Below are 21010 nucleotides of genomic sequence, written 5' to 3'. Positions count from 1 at the left end.
GCAGGCGCACACGAGGCCTCCGGGGCGGGGGGTCCCGTCTTCTCATTCTCGCCCTGGAAGTGAATACCGGGAGGAAAAGGGTCTGCCCTCGGCCCCAGAATTTATTTTCCAGGCCCAAGATCGACGCCAGCCTATGTGGAAGGGGAGTCTTGGAATAACATCGGGGCCGCACGGCTGCAGACTAGGGTGGGAAAGCAGGCGAGGCAGGTGCTGCGCAGGGAGACTTTCCTGCCTCACAGTTTCCCTACGCGAAGCCACTTGCTTTAGTATACAAAAATACGGCAAGGATTAAAGATTAAGCATGGCCATGGGTGCCCGGAACGTCCTAAACTAGGGAAACAGCCCTCCGCCGCCAGGGAATAGGAGAAAAAGAATATAGAGTACCATGAGCGTAGCCAGGATTTTTGTTAGGGGCCCCCCCAAAAAAGTTGTTGGGAGATCGTGAGTAAAAATCACCACTTCAAAAGGGGCAGGCTTTTGTTGGGGTGGGGGGTGGGGAGCAAAACTCAGTTAATTGAGTAATGCTTTTCAATAATTTTTGGCTACACTCGTGCAGGGTACCATGTTTGTAAAAGTTTGCAGATTTTGGATATGTGTGTGTGGTAGTGTTGGGTTGTTTTAATAAGGAACATGACAAGATTACTGCTTCACAATGTAAATCTAGTACAGTACAGCCCTAAATTCCATACGGCTATAAATGGAGGGACAAGCAATTAAAAGTACTGTCATCATTATCATTGCTGCTAGAAGTGGGTGGGTGGGGATTTATAGCGAGCATCTTTGTAGATGGATTTCTGCTGGGCCTGTGAAGAGATGCTACCTGAAAGAACATGTAGGATCAAAGTAGGCCAGGTAAGGTTACGCAGTTCAGGTAGCAGATTGCGGCATGCTGATTAAAAGGCAGAAAATTGCAATTTATTTCAGATATATTTTCATGACCATGGGGAAGTGTGTTGCTCTGACCCTCTCTTCAGCTTGCTGCTTTGCTTCTAGCTCACATCACCATAAACTCTACCCTTAACTCTGCCTCTGTCTTTTGAACTATCCCACCCATTTGCCACCTTGCACAGAGCCCCTTTCCTTTGTTTCCCTTAATGGCCCATCACCAGGCAATCGCCCCAAAGCAGGAAGCTAGCCTGGCTTATATTTCAACACTTGCTGGGGTTAGAAGGGTTTTGTCATACAGCCTACAAGCTCGTCCCCCAAATTCATAACAGTATCACTTGGAACTCTGACTGAAGTCCAGAGGAAGCAGGAAACATACTGAAAACAGTATGGGTTGCTATTGTGTAAAGATGCATAGGATCACACTGTGAGTGATGTACCGAGTAAAGGTACACACAATACCTTTAAAGCACATTTGAAGTGCATTCTTTTCCTCTGGACAGTGTGCTGTTTACTGGCATTTCTTGTTTCCCTCTAAACATAGTTTGTGGTACATAGTCAAGGATGCTCCCCAGCCAAAGGAATGCACACGGCAGATAACTCTTTATTGTCAAAGATAACACAGTAGTTTCTATGGCTCCGAATACCCATGCACACCAGTCTAGCATCTAGGCAGCTGTTCCCAGGTCCACACTCTTAAGGAGTAGTAACAGGGAGCCACTCCTCCACCAGTTTATGTACCTCCCCACAACAGGCTGCACTCACAGCTGGAGACTACATCTGCATGGAAGCTTTCTCTGCTCATCCCTCTTCAATCCCCTCCTGGTTCTGGGAAACAGTGGTGCAGGAGAGAGTGGGGAAGCACCCAGCTCCATCACTTGCCTGACCTGCCTCTTCTTCCAGCGCATCCTGTGCTCCACCCTCCAACTCTGTAGCTTCCCCGTCTCTGGTTCTTGCCTCCTGGCTGGTACAGTTCCCACAAATCACTGTCCCCCTCTCCTGAGTCAGACTCCAGCCCCCTTCCCCCAATGCACACTTGTCAGCATCCTGCCAGTCCCCGACATACATCCAAATTGGACAAACTGACCTCCAAATCAGGATTTAAGACCGTGGCTTGGAGATTAGAGCTAACCAACTGCCTGATTCAAACATCACAGCAAACTATGGTTAAATCAACCAGAAAATGGAGGAGACAATCAGTGTGCAAGAGTGGAGAAGATGATGTGAGTCTCTGGCACATTCCCATGGTTTGAAGGGCCATCAGAACTGAGCCAAGCAAATAAAATTGGAGGATGGAGATAAAGTAACATGCTAGTAGTTTATGGTTGGATTAAATTTTCCCCAAATGTTGAAGGTTGCCAACCATGAGGAATTGCCCCAGGTACTCTGTCTCCTAGTTCTGTGTTGTCACAATTAATGTGCTTTCAGCCACATTTGTTGTGTCGCAGGAAGGTTGGCAGATGGGATATCCAATCTGTATCTACTTAATCTATGTCCATTCTTTTATGCCCCCTTGTTACTTGGTGTGTTTGCATCTAGTCCCACACAATGAATTAGATACTTCTTTCACTAATTTTATACTCTGGACTGATAATTTTTTCCAATCACATTTTATTTCTGATTTTCCGTTACAGGCAAGTCCTGTATGCCCTGAGCATTACAGTTGTTTATTCTGTCTTCTGCTGGCTCAGCTGCACTCTGTGGAGAGATCTCTTTCACACAATCCCTTCAAACTGTGGGAAAATTGTGTTTTTAATTACCTCTTAGGGGACCTTCCAAGTACTTAATCTGCAGTCCTTGGTTGACACTGGATTAATAGATACCTGTCCTTCTGTAAGCCCTTGGGAAGGCCACAGGTGGAAGATCTGAATGTCATTAAAAATGATTTTCTGGTTGCGGAACCATTACCAAATTAGTGTGAAAATGAGGAGAGATTGATAAACAATCTGAAGAATACTAGTTTTTAAAGACCAGAATTGGTCTTAGAACAACCTCCATGTGATAAAGTTACCCTTCTCTTGAAGGCTCCCTGAGACTAATTCCCTATCTTGGAAAAGCTCTGAGTCCAAAGACATTAGTTAAATAAGACTGCAAATAATTATCTTTTGCCTCTGGCCTCTGACCCCTGACACATTTTTCATAATTGTTATGGTTCAAAATATTTTGAGACTGATTTCCCTTCTATCCATTATTTTCAGTTGTACTGCCAGTTACCTACAAAACAGGTAAATAGTTGAAATGCTGTTTCCGAAATGAAGGACATCTTGGTCAAAAATAGTTTTAATTGAAACCCCAGATTTTGACTTGATTTTCAACAGTTGCAAATCTTTTATCTCACTTTTATTCCTTTCTTACTTATAGGTAGGTATGCTGCTCACTCCTATGTACGGTAGTTTTCAGGTTCAAATTCAGAACATACTGAAAAGCCTTGTCATTAAATTTATTTATCCAGAACTTACTGGATAGCTAACTACCATTACATGGCAGTAATTCACATTAATTTCAGTGACATTGCTTTTCAATGGAAATTGAGACCAGCATTCTTACTTGTCATTAAGTACCGGTATGTCTGGCCCACTTATTTATTTATGAAAGTATGTGTATGCCATTTTTGGTGTTAGGATGATGCACATGTCTCTAGTGGTCATCAGCCAAAGCAAATTGACTGGAGATCTCATGAGCGAGGCTTCCAAAGCACATCTCACTGTCCAGACAACCAGGCTCATATATATGCAGGTGGTGCTTCAAATAACTCAGTCCCAAATCATTTAGAACTTTAACGATTAAATTGGTGCAGAATGCCCCAATAACAGATGACCAGAAACATTATGTACCAGTTTCCAAACTGTCTTCAAAGGTAGCCCTACAAAGGTAGCATTTTACTAGTTTCACCTGGATCCGACTTGGGCATGGATTACTGAGGTCTGACCTCTCTAAATAAGCACACAGCCAGCACGCACATACACACATACCCTGCAAACCCCATAGTATCAAATTTAAATTCATAGAAAGGTGGAAGAGATTTAGGGTTATCTGTAACACCTGCCCCCAAAGTGGAAACATCAGGAACAAATATATTTGAATCCAGGTGACAACTGGATTTAATTGAATTATTTTGGAAACAATGGGATGGAAAGCATCACTTTCAACCAACTGGATCAGGGCATTTTGTCTAGTGTTATCTTGAAACTGGGATAGCCCATGGAGTTTTTGTCAAGAATAGACTCTTCTCACCGATAAAGTAATCGGAGAAAAAGAGTGGGTTGTAGTCAACTAAGTCAGAGTAGTCCGAGTAGATCCATTGAAATGAATGAATGAATGAATCCTAACTTTAGTGAGTCTACTCTGAGTACGACTAGCATTGAGCACTACCTAATGCCTTTATAACAAATCAGTTTTGCTGGTATCTTCGTTGGTAAGAAAGGAACAGAGGCAGCAATATGATACCTGCAGCTACATTTATTGCAACTACACTGTCACAATCGGCTCGTGCAAAAGTAGGTCAGATCCATAAGGCAAAATGAGCTCGGGTTTCTGACGAAATTCAGCTGGGCTGATTAGAAGAATGAATATAAACTTGCATCTGTGCACAAAGCCAGATGTCTAGTAAACACTAGTGCCTGAATTGAGTTGGTGATTGTCCTTTGGCTTGCTGAAGAGGGCAGTAAGAAGATTTTTCTCCTCTTATGTGTGCTGCTATTTTTTTTTTTTTAAGGATTTGGCTGCTGCCTACTTACATTACTCCCCACCTTACTGCATAGTTGTATATTTCATATGGCAGTTAGCGAGAACATCATTGAGATAAAGGAGAATGTTAAAGAACAACTTCACACAAAGTCTACAAAGCTTGTGGTTTGAGGTACCTGGCCTGCTGAGTGCTGCTTGAACAAGCACAAAAACTTGCTTTACATTCTAAGCCATACAGGTGTTGGTGCCCAATCTTGGGTTTTAAAGATGTGTGTGTTGTGTTTGATTTCCTATACAGCTCAGTCTTGTGAGCTGGAGAAATTGATATATTAAGGCGGACAAGCTGCTTTACCACCATCCGTCATAGTAGCAGAAGGGCTGTGAACAACATCGGCAGAGAGCTTTCACAGTGGGTTACTATAACCAGTAGGGATCAAGGTCCTGTTTACTGGAAGAGCTCCCAAGTCCCTTTTTTACTGTTATAATTAAAGAAACATGAATATGCACTCCAGTAAATGTGTAACAGTCAATATGGAAATCTGAAAATTAATTCACGCCTCACAATTCCATTCCGAATGTTGGCAATGTCAATCAACATGAATGACAGTTATCCAGCTGCTGCTATGAAGGTGCTTCCAGATAGACGCTTATTGTCAGATGTTTTGCAGCATCCACACAATGTTGTTGGCATCAAAATGCCAGTCAGTTCTCTCCCCGCCCCCCGCCCTTTTTATTCGGATTTACTCTTTTTTGGGGAAATCCGATAAGTTAAAAAAAGGGGGCAGGAGTCCCTACGGCCAATGACTCATTTGCAATTTTTGTACAGCACATTAACAATATTAAGCCCTCATCTTAGAGGACCATAAGACGGCTTGGTTTTCTATCAAAGCCTCTTTAAAAAAACCTACTTGTTCATGATGTAAAATAGGAATTACTATGTGTCAGGGACATTTTTTAGTATACTGGGATATGAGTAGTCATCCTTGCAGGAGCCATACCTGATCAGAAGAGCAGGGAAGCCCAAGCCCTGGAGGGGCCTGAGAGATTGTCACAGCTCACCAGGACATGGGAGTTCATCCTATCGTTAATATTTATCCTTGCACAGGAAAAAATGAGCATACATAGGATATTGGTGAGTACCAACACACAGGATTTCCCCCCCAAGGTAGTCAAGTGTAGGAACAAGATTATGGAGGCTACAGATCCCTAGTAAGCAAAAACTGAAACAATTTGAAATTACAGCTTTATGAACAGAAGAGCTTTCCTATTTCCCAAGCAACCTCTAAGTATGGGCCATTAAGGTAACAAAGGAAATGGCTCCGTGCTAGGTAACAAATGGGTGGACTTTCCCAGAACTCTCTGGTAGAAAGAGAATGGTTAGTTAGAAGCTGGAAGGCAGGCTGCAGGCTGGGCAGAAATCCAGAGCTATGCTTAATTTCTGTTGGAATCCAAGGCTGTGGCTATGGGAAAAGCAAGAGCCTCTTGGGGTATTAATGTTGTGAACCCCTCCGCTGCAGGCTCAGGTTGTATGTATGTGTAAATAAACCATATATCATAATGACACCAGTCTCCACTGTTCCTCATTCTGAAGAAAACATGAAGCCTTTGGGTCAACATTTTATTTGGACCCTCAATAAGAAATGTAGATTTGGGTCAAGCAGCCTAAATCACCCCACCAATTCTAACAGCAAAATCTGTCAATCTCCCGTTTAAAATAAGTCCTGGTTTGACACTTCAAAACCATTGTGGAATGGAAGTTGTAAAATAATTTGCTAGCTGTAATTGGTTCCCCCCAGCTTCTCTTATTTGCTCTTTTGAGGAATGCTAGATACCTTAGCTCCTAAGAGATGTGATTAGCTTTTCTTGCGCTAAGGCCAAGGAGAGGGCCATTCCATCATTGCTTTAATAATAATCTCTCTTCCTCTCTTCCTCTCTCTCCCCCCCTTATTCCAGACATTTATTCCAGAATCTTTTATTCTGACATAAAAGGAAATGTATATACAGCCTGACTTTTGAGAGCTTTGACCTAGTTTTGCTGGCCTCTCTGGTAGCTTAAATGATATGACACTAAAACAAATGCAGGAATATGTATGACAGTGTATATTGGGAAATTAGTTAAGAAACTGATTTTGAATTAGATTTTTTTTTTTTTTAATCCTTGTAATTTCTTTTGGGAACTTGGATGAATTTTTACCTGTTAAGGAAGTGATGTCAGGCTTTGGTGCCTTTTGCCTCTCTGTAACTACAGCTTTGAAAGCTACCAAACAGCATTCATTTATTTACTATCTTTTATAGAATTTCATAGTATCGTAGAGTTGGAAGGGACCGTGAGGGCCATCTAGTCCAACCCCCTGCAATGAAGGAATCTTTGACCCAATGTGGGGCTTGAACCCACAACCCTGAGATTAAGAGTCTCATGCTCATCAGGCTTACAAAGAAGAAGGGAGATCATTTTTTTAAAAAGGGCAGTGTTGTCAGCTGAATAGCAGCTGGCGACTCTTGTTCCTTTGGCCCATGGATGGGAACCCTCAGGACTGAGGGCCCAATGTGGTCCTCCAGGCATCTCTGTCTGGTGCCTGACACTCTCAGGCCACAGCCCACACCAACCTTGCTTCGCCCCCTCCTTGAGTGTTCCTGCCAGGTTGGGATGTATCTTTGAACTCTGATTGTGACCTTTGCTTGCCTAGATGGAGGATAGAGAGGGGTGTGTGAGGCTGCAGGAACTAGCCTTCTGTGCAAAGGTGATATTTTCCTCCATTGTCAGGGCACAACCTCTAAAACAGGTGCACTCTTCATGTGTAGAGACTCCCCTCTAGTGCTCTAATTGCACAAGGTTCTAAATCACAGGGTGCATGGAAAAGGCTCCCATTTTCAGACAGAGACTTCCTGGACACATAGACAGTGTGGGAGCAGATGCGCCTTCCCTACTCTGTGCGATTGATTATTTATTGTGGGAACTGAACGCCCAAGAATAGAGAGTGTGATATCCATGCCGGAACCTGCAGATAGCGGCATGAATCTCCAGGGGAGATGCAAGCTGGCAGTGTTCAAATGACCAAAGGATATTTATTACATTGATTAATTAAAATATTCTATTTCTTTTAAAAATTAAAACCACAACGTTACGAGGCAATGGAACAGCAACACTCCAGAAAAGCCAGCTTTCCTGAACTCTCCTGAGTGGAGCTACCAAAATAGCTTCATTTGGTATGAAATTCATTTCATATGACACAGTTGTCTGAACCTGACATACGTCTTCAGACAGCGGTGCTGACCATCAAGACGGAAACTGGCAAGTGGGCAAAGAAACCCGGTTGAATCCTTGCATTAGCTCCTCTCCCAGAGACTAGTTAAGATGCACAGGAAAAAATACACAACATGCTTCTTCACGGAACTGGATCAAAGCACTTCAGTAGAATTTTTCAGCTCATAAAAGCTAAAGTGGTTTCTCTTGCTTTTGATAGAAACTCACTTATAACATTTTTATTTGCTTGGCATAACAGTGGTACATCATTTTATCTTCCCCCCTGAGCTTGAGCCCCATCAGGTGTGTGGATGATTCAGACATCCCATCCCTTCCATCCATCCATCCATGCAGCAGCAACAGCAGCAGATTTTATGTAAGTCTATCCAGAGAGCGGGTGCATCTTATGTCATGCATCATCCTGCTGCAAGAAGTGTATGCATGTGCAACAATGCACAGAAAAAGCCAGGACTCTGATGCCTTGGGGCCTGGCATTGGAGAAGTCAAAAAGATGTCCTGTCTGCTTAGCAAAAGCATGCTTAGCTCCAGCATGTCTCTGCCAATGTGCCCATGGCTGACAAAACCCCAGACTGCTGCTGCACATCACTGACATTTCTACCAGAATGTTCTTTTTCTTTCTTTCTAAAATCTAGGGTAGTTTACAGTTACCCAGGGGCTAATGCACATACCTATTTATTGTGAGTTGCCATGGCAGTTTGGCACATGAGCGCCTTAAGCGTGACTGATTAAAATGATTCAGTATTGTCTCCTTAATTTTTCATAAAGTGGCTGAGAAAAGTTCTCCCAATTAAGTGGTATCTATTTTTATCTCTACAGAAGCTTAACTATTATTTGCCCCTACAGTGTCCTTACATTAAAGACAAGCATAAATCATCGGTGATGTAGTGTTGCATTGAAAAGCTATCCTTCAAAGCCCGAAAGGGAAGCCAATTATTATAGGAATGATTATGGGAAGTCAAGGGAAGCCAGCTTCACATGGCAACTTTGGGTTTCCTGAAAAAGTGATTAATTTTACCATAGCAAAAAGATTGCTTTCCCCGCCTTTCAATTTTTTTTCCAAAAAAAATGAGGGTGGCACATTGATTTTTGCAAAACAGTTCCTTCTCTGATATGAACAGCTTCAGAAGCAAGAGCTCAAGTAATATGAAAGAAATTTTATAAAGAGAACAGAAAAGCACAACAATGCTCGTATTAAATATAAAAGCCAGTTCACCTTTTCCCCTTGCTGCTTCAAAAGGAAACCCTTCTGTTTGTTTAAATACACTCTGAGCAACAAGTGAACCTAAGCATTAAAGGCCTCGTACTTTGTGAAGTATTAAATATGGATCTGGACTATGCTTCAGCCAGGGCGGGAGGAACTCGCACAACCACTGATTCCTGAAGAGGGTAAAATTGGTTTTGCGTATCATATGAAAAGCTGCATCAAGGAGAAGGTGATTTTGAAGTAGAAAAGAAGAAAGGGTGAAGCAGCTGAATGCTCCCGCAAGAGATGATTGGAAGGTGGTGACAAAATACAGAGCCTTTTTGGTAGTGGCTTCTGGGCAGTGGTCTCTTTTCCTTCAAGTCCATCTTGCACCAACCTTAACATCTTTTCATACTCCCAGGCATTTCACAGTATTTGATGTAGCTGTTGGGTTTTTAAAATTACTTTTTCTGTTGAACATTGTAGTAGTAGTAGTAGCAGTAATAACAACAACAACAACAACAACAACAACAACAACAACAACAACTTTATTTATTTATTTATTTATTTATTTATTTATTTATTTCAACCCACCCATCTGGCTGGGTTTCCCCAGCCATTCTGGGTGGATTTCGACAGAGCATTAAAAACAGAATACAATTTCAAACATTAAAAACTTCCCTAAACAGAGCTGCCTTCAGATGTCTTCTAAAATAATAATTATTATTCTAAAAGTCAGATAGTTGTTTAGTTCCTTGACATCTGATGAGTGGGTGTTCCACAGGCCGGGCGCCACTACCTCTGCATGGTTCTCTGTAACCTCACTTCTCATGGGGCGAGAACTGCCAGAAGGCCATCAGAGCTGGACCTCAGTGTCTGGGCTGAACAATGGGGGTGAAGATGCTCCTTCAGGTATACTGGGCCGAGACCAAGATGAGCTGTTGTCTTGAGATATAAATATTTGTGGGGTAAGATGCTTTTTAATGTTGCATTGTTCCTGTTTTGAATTCAGTATGCTTATTTTCTGTAAGTTACCTTGAGGTTTGTCTTGGTATAAGGCATTTTAAGAATAAATAGATAATCACAGTAGCATTAGTAGTAAAAGTAAAAAAAAAACCTATTATTTATCTCTCCACACTCTACCTCTACTCCCAGCTGAGTGAGATTATTTTGTGTAAATCTCTGGAGGAAAGTTACACCAAACTGTGATTAGCATGTAGTTTGAGCCTCAGGGTGAGGATAATAAAAGAAAAGTACATAAAAACAAAGAGCAGTATAAAACAACATTTTTGCAGCCTAAGTTTGATCTTTTTTATTTTATTTTTAAAAAAGAGACTTCAGAATTTTGAGCCCAGAATAAACAACACAAAACAAGAATTCTTGCATATAGTGACATATCATGCATAATGTAATTTGGGCAACCTTCAGATCATTTGTCAAGGAACATGACAGCAAAGGGATAAGAAATAATATGAGAAGAACGTGGAGATCATATTAGACTAAGCTTGGGATTGCCTGTGTGGCACCCATGGGCACAATGGCACCCTGGAGGATTTCTTCAGGCACCCACAAAGCCTCTCAGCTACCCCTGCCCCCCTCATCCTGTGGTGGTGATGAAGGAAGTTAACTTCCTCCCTATGGGAAGTACAGTGCTACCTCAGGTTAAGAACTTAATTCGTTCTGGAGGTCCCTTCTTAACCTGAAACCGTTCTTAACCTGAGGTACCACTTTAGCTAATTGGGCCTCCCATTGCTGCCATGCCACCGGAGCCCGATTTCTGTTCTCAACCTGAAGCAAAGTTCTTAACCCGAGGTAATATTTCTGGGTTAGCGGAGTCTGTAACCTGAAGTGTCTGTAACCTGAGGTACCACTGTACAGACCCTCCAAGTGTCTCTATTTATGAGGGACATCCCTGATTTTGAGAATCTGTCCCAGTTTCTGTTTTGACCCTGGAATGTCCCGCTTTTCCTTAGAACGTCCCTATTTTCATTTGAGAAATGTTGGAGGATATGGAATTATCCAACCCCTGAACCGTCTGAAGGCAATCCTGTACAGGGAAGTTGTTTTTTTTAATGTCCAATATTTTATTATGTTTTATATATGTTGGAAGCTGCCAGGAGTGGCTGGGGCAACCCAGTAAGATGTGTGGGGTATAAATACAGTGGTACCTCAGGTTACATACGTTTCAGGTTACAGACTCCGCTAATCCAGAAATAGTACCTTGGGTTAAGAACTTTGCTTCAGCATGAGAACAGAAATCATGCTCCTGCTGCGCAGCAGCAGCAGGAGGTCCCATTAGCTAAAGTGGTGCTTCAGGTTAAGAACAGTTTCAGGTTAAGAACGGACCTCTGGAATGAATTAAGTACTTAACCCGAGGTACCACTGTAGTAAAATTATGATTATGGGATGGGACGAGACTATTTTAATTGGAGAAATGTTGGATGGTATGGAAGTACACAGAGCTGAGGAAGGAAGCTGAGAAAGCAGCATCATTTCCGGGTTCTCCTTTTAGTTTTAGGTGCTGTCCAAGGCTCCCTTTGGCACCTGAACTGCTAATATGAGCCTCAGAAAGCACATAAGGTAGAAGATGAGCTCCACTGTCTTTCGCTTCCTCTTTTAGCTTTATCTGCTTTTCAAGGCTCAGATGGGAGGACAGAATGTTGGATACAACAGGAGAAAGAGAGAAAGAGAGAGAGAGAGAGAACATGTAAATGAGTAGCAGCCAATCAATCCTGTCAAAACTGCATATATTTTTCATAGACCCCTCTTCCCATCTCTCCTCAACTGGCATCAAATCACAGATCACATCTGTCTTCCTTGCCTTAATTGTAAATCTCTCTCTCTCTCCAGCATTGCCACAGCACAAAAACATGAACCTGAAGCACGAGTCCTTAAGAGTCCTAATAAGTTTACAAAGGATCCCCTCAGAACCAGAATCACTTGTATTCGGTGGTTTTGTTGTCATCCAATGTAAAAAATAAATAAATCAGGAAGATCCATGAGAATCTGTGCCTTCCACGATTTTTAAAAAAATTCTAGCAAGCACTGACTTTATGATTTCTGTTATGCAGTCTACCAGTGCAGCTTAAATTTGATGGTGGTTTGGGAAGGGGGAGCCCCGTGTAAAATCATGCAAATTCAAGAAGAGCCATTTTAATTTTACAGGGTTTTACTTTCACCTAGAGTCCCACAGAAAAACAGCTTGCACACATGTGTGTGTTTTCTCTCTTTCTGCCCGGGGTTGGCAGGGACCCAGGAGAAGAGCAGCGAAGATCCAGCAGAATGGCTAGGACTAAAATGAGATTAGGGACCAGATCTCCCAGGCCAACACTCTTATTCATACAAAAAATAAATAAATTTGGGAATGGTGGATTGTTTGGGAGGAAATTTGGAAGCTCTGTCACCCTTCAGTTCTGAGCATAGTTCTCATTGACACAGCACACATTTCCTCTTTCATATTTCTCAAGTTTAGTTGATGCCAGCAGTTCCCCTCCCTCCGTGCACACACATAATAGCCAGCCTCAGTCACAACCATGTGATGTTGTGTATTTAAAGTGCTTCAGTTTTATTTATAGTTCTTCTGAAACCAGCATCAGCTCATCATTTCAGCGTGGAATAGAATATATGATTTGATCACCAAAGCTAGTTAAAAAAATTCCACTGTTTCTATCTTGCACAAGAATATGAAAAACCCCACATGGTTTTTGTGCCTCTGCCTACACACACACACACACACACACACACACACACACCTTTTGTCTGTCTGTCTACATGTGCATGCCCACACACACACTTCCACGCCATATTTCCCCCCCCCCCTTGCTCTTGACCTCACTGGATGGAGATTTCCATATTTTAGACTCCCCACCTCACGCCTTTCACATTTAGAAGCTAAGGAGACAGGTTGTGACTAAGTAACTCACAAAGCTTTGCATTTCTGCCCACGGGAGGAGGTTATCCAAGATCAGTTTTAAAAAGAAACCCTCCAGGATCCAATTCCAAATCTGTCATGTCATGATTGGACAGATCATTGGTGAGTACTTAATGGGAACAATTTTATTAGGTTTTTTAGATACTTTGTAGCATACACTATTCCTGCCCATGCTCAGTAGCAATGTACAATATGGGTACACAGTAATATGGTTTTTCATACTGGATTACACAATGTTATGGAATTGGATTCAAGTTGCAAGGAAGGAGCTTCCGACTAAACACCAAGAGGAACTGTCTGATGGTAAGAGCAGTTTGACAGTAGAACAGACTCCCTAGGGAGGGTGTGGACTCCCCTTCATTCAAGGTTCATAGCCATCCGTCTTGGATACATTGCAGGGAGTTGGACTAGATGACCCCTGGCGTCTCTTCCAACGCTACAGAGCTGCGGTTCTAAAAATGCCATCATTCTCCAGTGTTTTTTCTTCCAAAGGAAACCCAACCCAGCTCACGCTGACCCTGCCTGAACTGAAATTTCTCATTGTTTGGGAAAAAAATGGGACGTGAGCAACCATATTTGGCAAACAACAAGGAAGAAATGGTCCAGATTGTTTACATGTGTCCTCTCTTAATCTATTTTCCTAGTAAGAACAAAACAAAGCCCAGCTGTTCTTCCAGATTGCAAATAAATATAGGCCCAGATCCAAAGCTATTTACATCCAGGGGGCTTTGAGCTTCCCAGTGATGCAAGTATCTTCTAAAATGTGATAGTATGGGACCAAAGGCGGTTTTATGGTGGTGCAATGGGTGTGGTGGTACTGGGGTCCATGCTGCAGGGGACGCCAAATTTTAGCATTGCACAGGGTGCTGCTAAAATTTGAGAGTACAAAGTCTGCCTCTGCAGGGGGTGTCACTTCAGCTGTGGTGCATCCCACAGCATAGCAATTAACACTGAAAGGCTTGCAATGATCAGAGTGTGGCTAATGCAAAAGCCCTGTTTGGGAAATCGGTTTTTGCATGTGATGATGTGAAAGAAAGCCGTGTGTGTGGTGCCAACCCCTGCTGCTTTCACTGTGTCATCTTCTCATATTTCATCCTCATCCTCATCCCTCTATGAGTTGGATATACGATATACAATATCTTTATTGTCATTGTCCCATACAGAGCAATGAAATTGAAAATCTACATAAAACATGCAAACCCACCTAAAAACTCAAACCCCATTTTAAAATACAATATACTATAGAGACTCCTTATGCTGTGTTTAGAACCAGAATTGCATTTGCGTAGAAGCTGTTTCTCAGGCAGCGAGTCCTGGTCTTTATAACCCTATACCTTCTTCCAGAAGGCAGAAGCTGAAAGACATCATTTCTGGGGTGCATACTATCCTGCGCTATCTCTGCAGCTTTCTTATGGCACTTGACAGCATAGATTTGATTGAAGGTGGGAAGAGTGCACCCAATTATTCTCTGTGCAGTCTTTACAACCCTGGACAGCATTGTTTTTTCCCTTGCTGTGCAGCTCCCAAACCACACACAGACCATAAGTTCATGCACTCTCCACAGTACAATGGAGGGTCACCTTCTGGTGCAGAGAGCAGCTAGAACTCATGGAGACTCCCTGTGTGTGGAACCTGGGGAAAATCAGGGTGCGATATTGCATGGGGATCCTTTGAGACTGGAAGAGTCCCTCTGCTTCAGAACTTTGACTTCCATCTCATGGATGGCTCAGAAATATGAGAAGATGACATGCTGGAGAGTTTGGTCCCTGGGAGTGGACCTGCAGTTCTTCCTCACACACACCCAGATACAGCTGAAATCACTAATAATTTCATGCTAACGTTTTGTGTAGTTAGTTTCACCCACATTGTTGTGGGTGTGGTGTGGCATATACCCACTGTAGCTGCTGTTGACCTCTTCAGGGGTGGGCAGGGACAAGGTCCACCCCTGTGCCAATCCAGCAGTTCCACCAACTCTCCTCCCAATTCCCATCTAGGTAAGCAGCAGTGAAGCTGGTGCTGGAATGGAGCACTCAAGTTCTGTCCTGCCACATGTACCACTAGTGGTCTTTAAACATTACAGAGCCATGCCACAGAATGAACCAGTAGCAGAGGTGTTTCCAAGCACAATTCAAAGTGTTGGTGCTGACCTTCAAAGCCTGAAGGATACATCTGAAGTATATCTGAAGGAGCGTCTCCACCCCCATTGTTCAACCCAGAGACTGAGGTCCAGCGCTGAGGGCCTTCTGGCGGTTCCCTCACTGCGAGAAGCCAAGTTACAGGGAACCAGGCAGAGGGCCTTCTCGGTAGTGGCACCCGCCCTGTGGAATGCCCTCCCACCAGATGTCAAAGAGAGCAACAACTACCAGACTTTTAGAAGACATCTGAAGGCAGCGTTGTTTAGGGAAACGTTTAATGTTTGATGCATTACTATATTTAAATATTTTGTTGGAAGCCGCCCAGAGTGGCTGGGGAAGCCCCTCCAGATGGGCGGGGCATAAATAATGAATTGTTGTTGTTGTTGTTGTTGTTCGTGGAGGGGCCTGTTCTCACTTGACCTCTGGACGGTGCAAAAGCACAGGCAGAAACACCCGATTGACTAAAGTGGTGCGTTCGCACTGCATCAGCCTCACCAGGACTTCACTGCTCTCCTTCGATCTCCCTGTAAGCAGCAGCAGCAACGTGACTGGGAAGTACCGCTGCCCCATCATGCCATCTGCTGCTGGAAAGAATTCATAAAAAAGCGTCACCTGCTCCTAAAAGATCAAAAACTTACCAAAACACTTTTTAAATTGAAGGGATTTTCAAAACTGATTTCTTGCGTTGACAAAGGAAAATGTTCAAAGGAAAATTTGATTTGAGTCCTATCTGGAGGAAAACAGCTTACAACATTGTCCCTATCCAGCCTGTCGTTATAATATATAAAGGGGAAGGGAACAATTTTGCATCTTCAAGGCGCTGGATAGGACGTCTTCAAAAGAATTTATTCAGCTCATAAAAGCTAAAGTAATTTCTCATGTTTATGATATAAACCAACTTACCATTCTTACTTGCTTGGCATCAGATCAGGATACAATATTTTATCTCTCTCTCTGTCTCTGACCCCTGGGTGTGGCAATGATTCAGTCAGCCCATCAATGCAGCAGATTTTATGCTATTATTTTCCTACTGTGAGAAGACATACCGTATCTCATCTCATGCTTCATTTGCCACAATGTTTTCCTGCCACCGAGCAGAAAGGGTGTGGTTGGTTGGAGACAGAGCACTTATAAGCCCGCAATACATTTATATTTAAATCCTATTGTTTCCTTGTATTTTCAACAGCCGTTAGGCCACTTGATCCATTTGGCCAGCTGCAAGCAGAAATAACAACCCAAATAAACCTGTTCTTCCAGGTAGCAAGTACAATATTGAGAGCCAGAGTGTTGTAGTGGTTACGGTGTTGGACTAAGACCTGGCACCAGTCATTTCCTCTCAACGTAATCTACCTCATAGGGTTGTTGTGCCACTCTACTCCCTGCCAGCACCTGCTGTCTGAGGCAGTCACCTCATCTTGCCTATTGTTAGGGCTGGCCCTGTTCTACATTCCAATTCTTGGTGACACTAGAATGTGCCCAAGAGACAGAAATCAAGAGCTGGGTTTTAAGTGTATGATGATGACGACACATAATAGCAGCTACTGCATGGCACATCTGCAGCAACATCACATTAGTAGAAGAATGCACACTGTTTTATTTATTTGTAGACTATGTCTGGGAATTTTTCAAGGGTGATGTGTGAAGCAGCCCCCATGGCAGGCATATTATTCAAGGTTTCACCACTTGCAGGTAGATGCGAGTGACTGCTGCTTCTATGTTGTATTACAATTAGGTGTTTTAAATTTTTGTTAGCCGCCCTGAGCCCGGTTTTCTGAACCGGGAAGGGCAGGGTATAAATAAAAAATTTTTATTATTATTATTTATTACATACCTTCCTTGAGAACTGGACTGGGTGTGGTGTGCCCCCCCCCTTATAGTTAATTGCCTATTATTTAGTTTCCATTGTCTCCATCAGCTTGTGGGTTGCATCATGCTCAAGAGAGAAGATTTTTCCATTCCACTTTGCATGACAGCAGAAGCGTGAACAGTGCTGAGCAAAGTTCCCCAAGGAAGACACACAGGCAGTTGTTGAAGGTAGGACAGTTTATTGAACTATTTATTGGTAACTGGTGAGAAAAGAAAAGTAACAAACTGGACAGTCTTTGGTCTGATTAACAGGTCTGAATAATCTGCCTCTCTTGGCTTCCTATGAGTGCCCCATAGCAAACTCTATCATCTCTATCTATCATATCTATCATCTCTATATCATCTATCATCAATCTATCATCTACCTATCATCTATCTATCTATCTATCATCTATCTATCTATCATCTATCTATCTATCTATCTATCTATCTATCTATCTATCTATCATCTATCTATCTCTATCATCTATCTATCTATCATCTTCCTTCCTTTGTTCCTTCCTTCGTTCCTTCCTATTTACATTTATGACCCATGCCTTCATGTATATAGATGCCAGAGTGGGCTACAGCACATAATATGAGCAAGGAGTGCAATTAAATTAACAAAACAATAAAATCTGGGGCAGCAGCATCTCTGGAGGTGATCTCTGGAAGTGATCAAAGCAAACTGGGCAGGGTGGCCTCACCAGAGAAGGGGAGATACTCAGCCAATCAGAGGATAAAGGTGTGGTGGCTGGCAGAGAAGGACCAAGGAAGGAGAAATAGTAAGAAACAAAAGACGAGTAAAGAGCTTGTTGTTGTTGTTTAGTCATTTAGTCGTGTCCGACTCTTCGTGACCCCATGGACCAGAGCACGCCAGGCACTTCTGTCTTCCACTGCCTCCCACAGTTTGGTCAAACTCATGCTGGTAGCTTCGAGAACACTGTCCAACCATCTCGTCCTCTGTCGTCCCCTTCTCCTTGTGCCCTCCATCTTTCCAAACATCAGGGTAGGCCATGGGAAAACCTTGTCACAGTGACTTGGCACACAATGTAGGAGGAAGGAAAAAGCAGCAGTTCTGTTGCCAACCACTCTAGTGGCAAGTAGGGGAAAGTTAACTGGAGGAAGGAAGAGGCTGCTTGCACTCCAGATGACAGAGAAATTAACAGGGAAGCAAGGCTGCTTAAATAAGCAGATCTCAGAAGAGTTCACCGGGTGTTTTCTGAAGGTAGAAGAGTCCCTGGTGCTCTGGAGACCCTTGGGAGTAAGAGGATGGAAGCTTCCACATCAGACTTATTAAGATTATTATTGATATGGTTGTTTGTCTTGTTAGAAATAGCAGCAGTTAAGCTAACTTGACACATGGGTGGTAAATGCAAAAATGTTCTCAGCTGATCTAGAATACCTGGCAGGCGTTTGCACTTGGAGCAGAGAAGGTGCCCACCTCGTCCTTCTGCTCAGCTGGGCCAACCTTGTGCCCAGCCCCTTGAAATGAGCTTGAAGGAAGGAGGGTGCCAGCACAAACACTTCCCACTTCTGTTCGCTTCCTACAGGGATTAAAAGAGGACAGGATGTGGCCATGGACCGTCATCTCCCAGAAAGTTTCTATCCCATTCATCTTAATAACTATATTGATTCTTCTTCTGCTGTCACATATTTAATTTCCACTAGATCAGGAAAAAAATCATCCCTCTCCCCAAAGTAGCCCTGTACTTATTCCTTGTATGTGGGAAGGGCTGCATCTCACAAGAGAGCATTTGCTTTGCATCCAGGTGGTCTTTGGTCCAGTCCCTGGCATCTTCAGGTAGGGGTGAGGAAAGGTTCCTGCTTGAACCCCTGGAGTGCAGCTGCCAATCAGTGTAGACAGTACTGCAGTTGATGGACCAAGAGTCTGGCTCAGTATAAGGTGTCTTCCTATGTTCCTGAAAAAGACCAGCTGGAGTAGGCATCCCCAACCTGCGGCCCTCCAGATGTTCTGGCCTACAACTCCCATGATCCCTAGCTAACAGGACCAGTGGTCAGGGGTGATGGGCATTGTTGTCCAAAACATCTGGAGGGCTGAAGGTTGGGGATGCCTGGACTAGAGCATCTCACTGTTTTTCCATACTCTCATCAACAGTTAAATGGGGATTGTTGGCAGAAGAGGCAGCATGCAGTGGGAGGAAAAAGCCCTCCTTCCCTTTTCTTTAGTATAATTTGCTTCTGTCCTTGGCTACTTAGTATTGCATTTTGTAGCTAAAGCTGCTTCATTCCAGTTTTAATAATGCAGCCAAGCTGCTTTCTGCCATAATCTCAATATAATCACCATAATTCCTTCAGCTTCCAATATAGGTCATGTTATGCTTGATTCAATAAAATTTTGCTCTAAAGCTTTATTAATCTGATAGTACATTAGGCTGCGTCGATTTGATAACAGTCTGCTGTTATTTTGTTTGCTTTTATACCGTTGTTGCTTCTATTATTGAATTTGATTAAATAAATAAATATGCCATTGCTGCTGTGTAAGTCTGCCAGCTCTGTCTCCATTCTTTGGGCATACAATGATCATATGTGCTTTCAGATCCACAAAGCCTTGCTAGGTCAGAGCAATGGCCTAACTTAGCCTTGGGAGCCTTGGGAGCTACAGAGGAAGAACAAAGGAGCCGGCATTAATAAAGGATTCCTTTTTCTCTCTTTTTTAAAAATAGCTTTTATTTATCTGCAAAGAAAGAAAAAAGATGTTGGAGTAAAGAATACAGGAAAGGTTTATGATGCCCCCACTGACCCATGCAAGTCATCACATTATGCTGCAGTCATCACCAACCAACCCTTATCTGAAAGAAAGTTCTGTTGAAGTCAGTGAGATTTAGGACTGCTTCACAGTTGTTTGCTTATTCCTACACATGTGTAGATGCAGGTGGTGCTATGGTCTAAACCACTGAGCCTCTTGGGCTTGCCGATCAGAAGGTCAGCAGTTTGAATCCGTGTGACAGGGTGAGCTCCCATTGCTCTGTCCCAGCTCCTGCCAACCTAGCAGTTTGAAAGCATGCCAGCGCAAGTAGATAAATAGGTACCACAGGAAGGTAAATGGTGTTTCTGCATACTCTGGTTTCCATCACGGTGTTCCGTTGAGCCAGAAGCAGTTTAGTCATGCTGGCCACATGATCCAGAAAACTGTCTGTGGACAAATGCCGGCTCCCTTGGCCCAAAAGCGAGATGAGCACCACAACCCCATAGTCGCATTTGACTGGACTTAACAGTCCAGGGGTCCTTTACCTTTATACATATATACACTTTATATTTGACAACTAAGTTCTACAGAGAGATCTTCTGTGTTACCTCACATCACTTTGGGCTTTCCAGTAGGCTGAGTTCATGCACTCAGTTGCCAGCCGTCAAGTGTACATTAAACACCCACAGTGATGCACAACTCTTACAGACAGGTCTACCACTAAGAATGCTACTACTCACGTCTGTGTTATTCTAGCATGCAGCTGAGAACCTGCACAGTTGCTCACTTGCACTAAGCCATAGTTTGGCTTAGCATTTCAGTTGTACTGTGTCACTGGCTCTCACACTGGTGTATGATCACCACAAATCCAGCCGAACCCATCTATCTCTACATGCCAGGCAGGGACTCAGGTGACGCTGTGGTCTAAACCATTGAGCCACTTGGGCCTGCTGATCAGAAGGTCAGTGGTTCAAATCCCTGTGACTGGGTGAGCTCCCGTTGCTCTGTCCCAGCTCCTGCCAACCTAGCAGTTTGAGCACGCCAGTGCAAGTAGATAAATAGGTACTGCTGCGGCGGAACGTAAACGACATTTCCATGCGCTCTGGTTTCTGTCATGGTGTTCCGTTGTGGCAGAAGCAGTTTAGTCATGCTGGCCACATGACCCAGAAAGCTGCCTGTGGACAAACACCGGCTCCCTCGGCCTGAAAGCGAGATGAGTGCCGCAACCCCATAGTTGCTTTTGACTGGACTTAACAATCCAGGGGTCCTTTACCATACCTTTACATGCCAGATGTTATGAGTAAACTCTGTCTGCTAGGCAACATGGATAGGCTAACATACCCTACATAACCTGCGGCTTTATTTAAGA

At 43.3% G+C, this 21010-nt stretch overlaps 2 long non-coding RNA genes across 2 annotated transcripts; one reads left to right on the top strand and one right to left on the bottom strand.

Moving 5' to 3' along the window:
• The first annotated feature begins 26 nt into the window (after window positions 1-26).
• On the top strand, window positions 27-19354 carry LOC310674707. Its single transcript, XR_014509721.1, has 5 exons — window positions 27-852; window positions 3084-3110; window positions 3247-8192; window positions 17002-17120; window positions 18485-19354. It is a non-coding gene; the product is annotated as an uncharacterized lncRNA (long non-coding RNA).
• Window positions 15345-16453, bottom strand: LOC310675115. Its single transcript, XR_014509959.1, has 2 exons — window positions 15990-16453; window positions 15345-15667 (listed from the first exon to the last, which is right to left on the bottom strand). It is a non-coding gene; the product is annotated as an uncharacterized lncRNA (long non-coding RNA).
• Window positions 19355-21010: the final 1656 nt, after the last annotated feature.

This window comes from Podarcis tiliguerta (genome assembly GCF_965153285.1).
Source record: "Podarcis tiliguerta genome assembly, chromosome: 3".
In the NCBI taxonomy this organism is placed as follows: domain Eukaryota; kingdom Metazoa; phylum Chordata; class Lepidosauria; order Squamata; family Lacertidae; genus Podarcis; species Podarcis tiliguerta.
The sequence above is the reverse complement of the archived record's forward strand: the minus strand, read 5'-3'. Positions and strand labels throughout refer to the sequence as shown.